The 8,104-nt window shown below is 37.7% G+C and overlaps 1 non-coding gene across 1 annotated transcript; it reads right to left on the reverse strand.

Moving 5' to 3' along the window:
• Positions 1–5,106: 5,106 nt before the first annotated feature.
• Positions 5,107–5,227, reverse strand: LOC111748504 (U5 spliceosomal RNA). The gene has a single exon (XR_002784217.1). It is a non-coding gene; the product is annotated as a U5 spliceosomal RNA (small nuclear RNA).
• Positions 5,228–8,104: the final 2,877 nt, after the last annotated feature.

An 8,104-nucleotide genomic window follows, 5' to 3' on the forward strand; every position in this document is an offset into this window, starting at 1 on the left:
TGCATCAATTCTTCTAAGGCCTTTCTTATTCACTGTCCAGTTTTCACATGCATATGAGGTGACTGAAAATCAGGGCTTGGCTCAGGTACGCCTTAGTAGTCCTCAAAGCGACATTTTAACACTTAAATAAGGTCTTTTGCAAGCATATTTGCCTAATGCAATAAATTGCTTGATTTCTTACCTGCTGCTTCCATGGGTGCTAATAGTAGATCCAAGTAAAATGAAATCCTTGACAACCTGAATATTTCCTCTGTTTATCATATTGTTGCTTATTGGTCCACTTGTGAGGATTTTTGTTTTCTTTATGTTGAGGTGTAATCCATACTGAAGGCTGTGGTCTTTGATCTCCATCAGTAAGTGTTTCGAGTCCTCTTGGCTTTCAGCAAGCAAGGTTGTGTCATCTGCATAACGCAGGTTGTTAATGAGTCTTCCTCCAATCCTGATGCTGTGTTCTTCTTTATATAGTCCAGTTTTCTCAGATTATTTGTTCAGCATACAGACTGAATAAGTATGGTGAAAGGATACAAGCCTGACACATACCTTTTCTGATTTTAAATCACATAGTGTTCCCTCCCTTGTTCTGTTTCAGTGAGTGCCTCTTTGCCTATGCACAGGTTCATCATGAGCACAATTAGGTGTTCTGAAATTCTCATTTTTTGTAATGTAATCCAAAATTTGTTATGATCCACACAGTTGAATGCCTTTGTATAGTCAATAAAACACAGATAAACATCTCTCGAGTATTCTCTGCTTTCAGCTAAGATTCATTTGACATCAGCAATGATAACTCTAGTTCCACGTCCTCTTCTGAATCCAGCTTGAATTATGGCAGTTCCCTGTCGATTTACTTCTGCAACCATTTTTGATTATCTTCAACAAAATTTTACTTGCATTTGATATTAATGATAAAACCAAAACCAAACCCATTGTTCTAGAGTCAATTCTATAATGATATTGTTGGATTATTCTGTCAGATCACCTTTCTTTGGAATGGGTGCAAATACAGATCTCTTTGAGTGAGCTGGCCAGGTAGCTATCTTCCAAATTTCTTGGCATAGACACCTGAGCGCTTCTACCATTGCCTCCCTTTGTTGAAATATCTCAATCAACATTCCATCAATTCCTGGAGCCTTCTTTTTCACCAATGCCTTCGGTACAGCTTGGACTTCTTCCTTCAACGCCACCACTTCATGATCATATTCTACCTCCCAAAATGGTTGAACTTCGACCAATTCTTTTTGATACAGTGACTCTGTGTATTTTGTATATAAAAGACATAAAAAGACCCAAATCAAATGTTTAGAGATAAAACTACAGTGTCTAAGATGATGTGATTGGATGATACAATGGATGTATTAGCAGTAGCCTGCAAAAGAAAAGATTACTGACCTCAAATATATAGCAATAGAAACCATCCAAAGTAAAAATAAAGGGAAAAAAAAAAGAATACAGCATCATTGAGCTGTGGGACAATGTCAAGTGTCCAAATACAATTTTAATAGGAATGCTTAAAGGGGTGGCAGGAGGGACAGAAAATATTGGAAAATATGGCCCAAATTTTTCCAAATTGGAATAAAATTATAAATGGATTGATCCAAAAAGTACAACAAGCCCCAAACACAAGAAATATGAAAAAAAAAAAAAATCACAGAGGAATATCAGAATGAAATTGGTCAAAACCAGTGAGAAAGAAAAAATCTTACAAGCAGCATGAGGGAAAAATACACACACACGCACACACACATTACATACGGAGGAACAAGGTAAGGATGACATCAGATTTCTTGATGAAAACAATGAAAATGAGAACACAGTGGACAACATTTGTCAAAACACTGAAAGAAAACAGCCAAATTAGAATTCTATGCCCAGCAAAAATATCTTTTGAAAATAAAAATGCACAAAAGCACATTTTTTTATTTTAGGCTGTTAAAATGGCAAATGCTAAACCAATCTTGCCTTCCTGTAATAAGTCATAGTTACTCATGATGTATTAACCTAATCTATTTTTTTTTTATACATGGTTCAGTTCAGTAATATTCTATTTAAACTAATTCAACTTTGTTCTTGAATGAGAATGGGCTGTTGTTTTATTTTTTTTTCTTTTAAATTTTATTTTGTTGTTGAGAATATACACGGCAAAACATACACCAATTCAACAGTTTCTACATGTACAATTTGGTGACACTGATTACATTCTTCAAATTGTGCAGCCATTTTTCTGAGTTGTTCTTCACTCATTAACATAAACTCACTGACCCCTAAGATTCCTATCTAATGTTTCAAGTTGCTGTTGTCAATTTGATCCCATACGGATAGTTCTTAAAAGAGTATAATGCGCAAGGCAAACATTTTTTACTAGTTAAGCTAAACTATTATTTCATTTTAACATGACTTCAGGGATATTTCTGGTTTAAGGTTTAAAGATTATCTCAGGGCAATAGTTTCAGGGATTCATCCACACTCCATGGCTCCATAAAGTCTAGAATCCATGATGATTGTAAATTCTGTTCTGCATTTTCCCCTTTTGATCAGGATTCTTCTCTGGAATCTTTGATCAAAATGTTCAGTAATGGTAGCCAGGCATCATCCAGTTCTTCTGGTCTCATGGCAAAGAAGGCAATTGTTCACGGAGACAATTAACCACATATTCCATATTCTCCTTTTTCTTCTACTGCTCCAGGGGAATAGAACCCAATTATTGTTCCTTGGATGGACGTTTGCAAGCTTTTAAGACCCTAGGCATAACAACAAGCTAGGAAGTAGAACAGAGGCATTAAACATATTATTAGGCCAATTAATTGGGATGTCCCATGAAACCATGTCCCTAAAACTCAAAAAAAAGGAACCAAACCCCATGAGGTTTTTGGATGTACATAAGCAGTCTCAGTAGCTACTCCTTTTTCTTTTTCGTCATTGTTGTAAAATATACCTATCACACAACTTTTGCCAATTCATCTTTTTACAGGTGTACAACTTATTGACAGCAATTACAATAATCAGCTGTGCAACAATACCCTTAATCAATGAGATTTTTCCATCACCACTAGCCCCTTTTTTCCCCTTTCCCTGGTAACCACTAATAAATTCTGGTCTCTATACATTTGCCCCTTCTTGTCTTTTTTATATAGGTGAGGTCATACGATATTTGCCCCTTTGTAATTGTCTTATTTCTCTCAGCATAATGTGTTCAATCTTCACCCATACTGTAGCATGTATCAAGACTTCATTCCATTATATGTATGTGTCACATTTTGTTTATCCATTCATCTGTTGACTGGCATTTAGGTTGTTTCCACCTTTTGGCTATTGCGAACAGTGCTGCGATGAACATTGATGTACATGTCTCTTTTCGAGTCTCTGCTTTCAAGTCTTTTCTGTATATACCTAGAAGTGGAATTGCTGGGTCATATGGTCATATGGTAGTTTTTTTTTTTTTAAGGTAGTTCTATTTTTAATTTTTTTTTTTTTTGAGGAACCGCCACACTGTTTTTCACAAAGGCTGTATCATTTTGTATTCCCACTAGCAATGGATAAAGGTTCCAATTTCCCCACATCCTTGCCAACATTTGTTATTTTCTGTTTTGTTTTGTTTCTTTATCGTAGCCATCCTAGTGTCAGTGAAATGGTATCTCATTGTGGTTTTGATTTGCATTTCTCTGATGGCTAATGATGCTGAACATCTTTTCATGTGTTTGGTGGCCATTTGGATGTCCTCTTTGGTGAAATGTCTGTTCAAGTCCCTTGCCCATTTTATGATTGGGCCATTTGTCTTTTTGTTGATAAGTTGCCAAGTTTTATATATATTTGGGTTATTAGATTCTTGTCAGAGATATGGTTTCCAAATATATTGTCCCAGTCAGTAGTTTGTTTTTTGGTAAAGGCTTTCGATGAACAAAACATCTTAATTTTTATGAGGTCTCATTTATTTATTTTGTCTTTTACTGTTCGTGTTTTTGTTATTGTATTAGATAACCCATTGTTGAAAGCTAGGCCTGACAGAGTTGCCCCTGCTTATCCTTCTAAGAATTTATGGTTTTAGTTTGGACATGTAGACCTTTAATCCATTTTGTATTTGTTTTTGTGTATGTTGTGAGACATGCATCCTGTTTCATTTTTCTGCCTGAGGATATTCAATTTTCCCAGCACCATTTATTGAAGAGACTCTTTTCCTATCAAATGGACTTAGCATGTTTGTCAAAAATCAGTTGACCATAGATGTGCATGTTTATTTCTAGACTTTCAGTTCTATTCTGTTGGTCTATGTGTCTATTGTTATACCAGTACCAGGCTATTTTGATTACTGTAGTTGCATAATATGTTTTTAAATCAGAAAGTGTGAGGCCTTCTACTTTGTTCTTCTCTTTCAACTTTGTTTTATCTATTCATGACCTCTTGCCTTCCCATATAAAGTTGAGGATTGGATTTTCTACTTCTGTCAAGAAGGCTGTTGGAATTTTGATTGGAATTGCTTTGAATCTGTAGATCATTTTGGATAGTATTGACATCTTCACAATATTAAGTCTTCCAATCTATAAACATTGAATGAACATCTTTCTATTTAAGTCCTCTTTAATCTCTTTCAGCAATGCGTTATATTTTTCATTGTATAATCTTTCACGTCCCTGCTTATATTTATTCCTAGGTATTTTATTGTCATAGATGATATTATAAATTAAATTGTTTCCCTAATTTCCCTTCCAGATTTTTCATTGCTGGTGTATAGAAACACAACTGATTTTTGTTTGTTGAGCTCGTTCCCTGAGACTTTGCTGAAATCCTCTATCAGCTCTAAAAGTTTTCTTGTGGACTTTGGGGTTTTCTATACATACGATCATATCATCCATGAATAGAGATAATTTTACTTCTTTTCCAATCTGGATACCTTTTATTGCTTTTCCTTGGTCATATTGCTCTGGCTAGAACTTCTAATACAATATTAAATAGAAGTGAGGAGAGCAGGCACCCTTGTCTTGTTCCCAACTTCATGGGAAAGCTCTCAATCTTTTTCCATTTGTTTTATTTAATTAATTTATTTATATTTTGCTCTCCCTGTCACATTAGACATCAAAATAATAGTGGCATCGTAGAATGAGTTAGAAGAGTATTTTCTCTTTTTCAGTACCCTAGAATAGTTTATTGATTTAAAACTCAGAGTTGTTCCTCTCCACAAAAATGTTTAGTAAAAGGCAAAAGATTTATATGATCTCAAGAGAAACGAGAGTACCAGAGATACCAGGTGTCTGTCAGTTTGTTATACTGTAGGGGCTTCTGCATTGCTGTGATGCTAGAAGCTATGCCACCAGTATTCAAATACCAGGAGGGTCACCCCTGGTGGACAGGTTTCAGCTGACCTTCCAGGCTAAGATAGACTAGGAAGAAGGCCCTAGTGGTCCATTTCTGAGAAGGATTAGCCAGTGAAAACCTTATGAATAGCAGCAGAACATTGTCTGATGTAGTGCTGGAAGATGAGCCCCCCAGATTGGAAGGCACTCAAAAGACAACTGGGGAAGAGCTGCCTCTTCAAAGAAGAGTCAACCTTGATGAAGTGAATGAAGTCACGCTTTGGGGACCTTCACTTCCTGATGTGGCATGACTCAAAATAAGCAGAAACAGCTGCAAACATCCATTAATAATTAGAATGTGGAATGTATGAACTATGAATCTAGGAAAATTAGAAATCATCAAAAATGAAATAGAATGCAGAAAGATCAGTATCCTAGGCATTAGTGAGCTGAAATGGATGAGTGTTGGCCATTTTGAAGGGACAATCTTATGGTCTACTATGCTGGGAATGAAAAATTGAAGAGGAATGGCATGACATTTGTTGTCAAAAAGAACATTTCAAGATCTATCCTGAAGTAAACTTCTGTCAGTGATAGAATGATAATCATACATCTACAAGGAAGACCAGTTAATACGACTATTATTCAAATTTATGCACCAACCACTAAGGCCAAAGATGAAGAAATTGAAGATTTGAACCAGCTTCTGCAGTCTGAAATTGATCAAACATGCAATCAAGATGCATTGATAATTACTGGTGATTGAAATGCAAAGGTTGGAAACAAAGAAGGATCGGTAGCTGGAAAATATGGGCTTGGTGATAGAAACAATGCTGGAGATCACATGATAGAATTTTGCAAGACCAACAACTTCTTCATTGCAAATACCTTTTTCAACAACATAAACAACGACTGTACACATGGATGGAAACCCTGGTGGCGTAGTGGCTAAGTGCTATGTCTGCTAGCCAAGATGTCAGCAGTTCAAATCTGCCAGGCACTCCCTGGAAACTCTATGGGGACGTTCTACCCTGTCCTATAGGGTCACTATGGGTCGGAATCGACTCTACAGCAGTTGGTTTAGTTTGGGTTTGGTACGCATGGACATCACCAGATGAAACACACAGGAATCAAATTGACTACATCTGTGGAGAGATGATGGAAAAGCTCAATATTATCAGTCAGAACAATGCCAGAGGCTGATGGTGGAACAGACCATCAATTTTTCATATGCAAGTTCAAGTTGAAACTGAAGGAAATTAGAACAAGTCCACAAGAGCCAAAGTATGACCTTGAATACATCCCACCTGAATTTAGAGACTACCTTAAGAATAGATTTGAAGTGTTGAACACTAATGACTGAAGACCAGACTAGTTGTGGAAGGACATCATACATGAAGAAAGCTAGAAGTCATTAAAAAGACAGGAAAGAAATAAAAGACCTAAATGGATGTCAGAATAGACTCTAAAACCTGTTCTTGAAAGTCAAATAGAAGAAATGATGATGTAAAAGAACTGAAGAGAAGATTTCAAAAGGTTGTGGAGAAGACAAAGTATTATAATGATATGTTCAAAGACCTGGAATTAGAAAGCAAAAACGGAAGAATGTGCTCAGCATTTCTCAAGCTGAAAGAACTGAAGAAAAAATTGAAGCCTCAAGTTGCAATACAGAAAAAATATTAAACAACACAGGAAGCATCAAAAGAAGATGAAAGGGAGAAGCGGGACCAAGATGGTGGAGTAGTCAGATACTTCCTGTGGTCCCTGTTACAACAAAGACCAGAAAAAAACAAGTGAATTGATTATATATGACAATTTAGGAGCCCTGAACATCAAAGGCAAATTTGAGGAATCAGACTGAGTGGCAGAGGGAGAGAGAGATGGTTCAGAAAGCAAGGTGTTGCCAGACCTGACCCAACAGGAACCGGCACACTGCAGGCCAGATCCACTGGCGTGAACATGGTGAGACAAGCAGTGGTGTTTGAGACACATTTTCCACATCAGAAGAGACCAAGCAGTGGAGAATCTACTCATGCCTCCAGAATCAGTGAAAAGCAGCACTCAACTGGCAAAAGACAAGTACATGTGTCAAACCTACCACACAAATCAAAAAATAACCCTTTGAGAAAAACATCTCTCCCACTTACCAACCCCCTTCCCACTCTGCACTGGATTTCTGAGCTGGCTTCAGAGAATGTCGCATCCCCTGGACTGGAAGTAAGACCCATCATGTGCTCTGAGCCATTCTCCCAGCCTTGAAGATGGAAAAATTAACAAACAGGAAATCAATAATCTGCTGGCTCCCCTAAGCCAGGAACTCGAGGCAGAAGCAGCTCCTTTGACTAGGCACAGGCATAAGGGCTCCATAGATATGAATGCCTTTCAACCCTGCATAGACCTGTGTGGGCCCATTTCAACAGCATAGACCCTTATTAGCACAGTACAACAGGGTATATACCTGAAGTCTAACTTCAACTCTTTCAGCTATATGGTGGAGAGGCAGGTTTGTGACATTTGACACCACCATGCCTATTAAGCAGGGTCCTCACCTACCCACATCAGGGGCCTGAGGACTGGTGGCTCCACCCATACCACATAGCCACCTGTGACAGGAGTCCAAGAATAAGTGGTGCCTCCTAGTCCTTACAGCCAACAGCATTGGGTGCCCACAGTCTGGCTCCAAAACTCACCGACCTACGTGCTGTATGGAACAGGGACGTGCTTACCTCAGAGACATTCAGCTTTGGCTGTCAGGCCCCTGTCTTGCTCAGCATATGACCCTCTACTATAGCAAGACACCTATGCTTACTCTAATCACC

Source organism: Loxodonta africana, chromosome 4 (assembly GCF_030014295.1).
Source record: "Loxodonta africana isolate mLoxAfr1 chromosome 4, mLoxAfr1.hap2, whole genome shotgun sequence".
Classification (NCBI taxonomy): domain Eukaryota; kingdom Metazoa; phylum Chordata; class Mammalia; order Proboscidea; family Elephantidae; genus Loxodonta; species Loxodonta africana.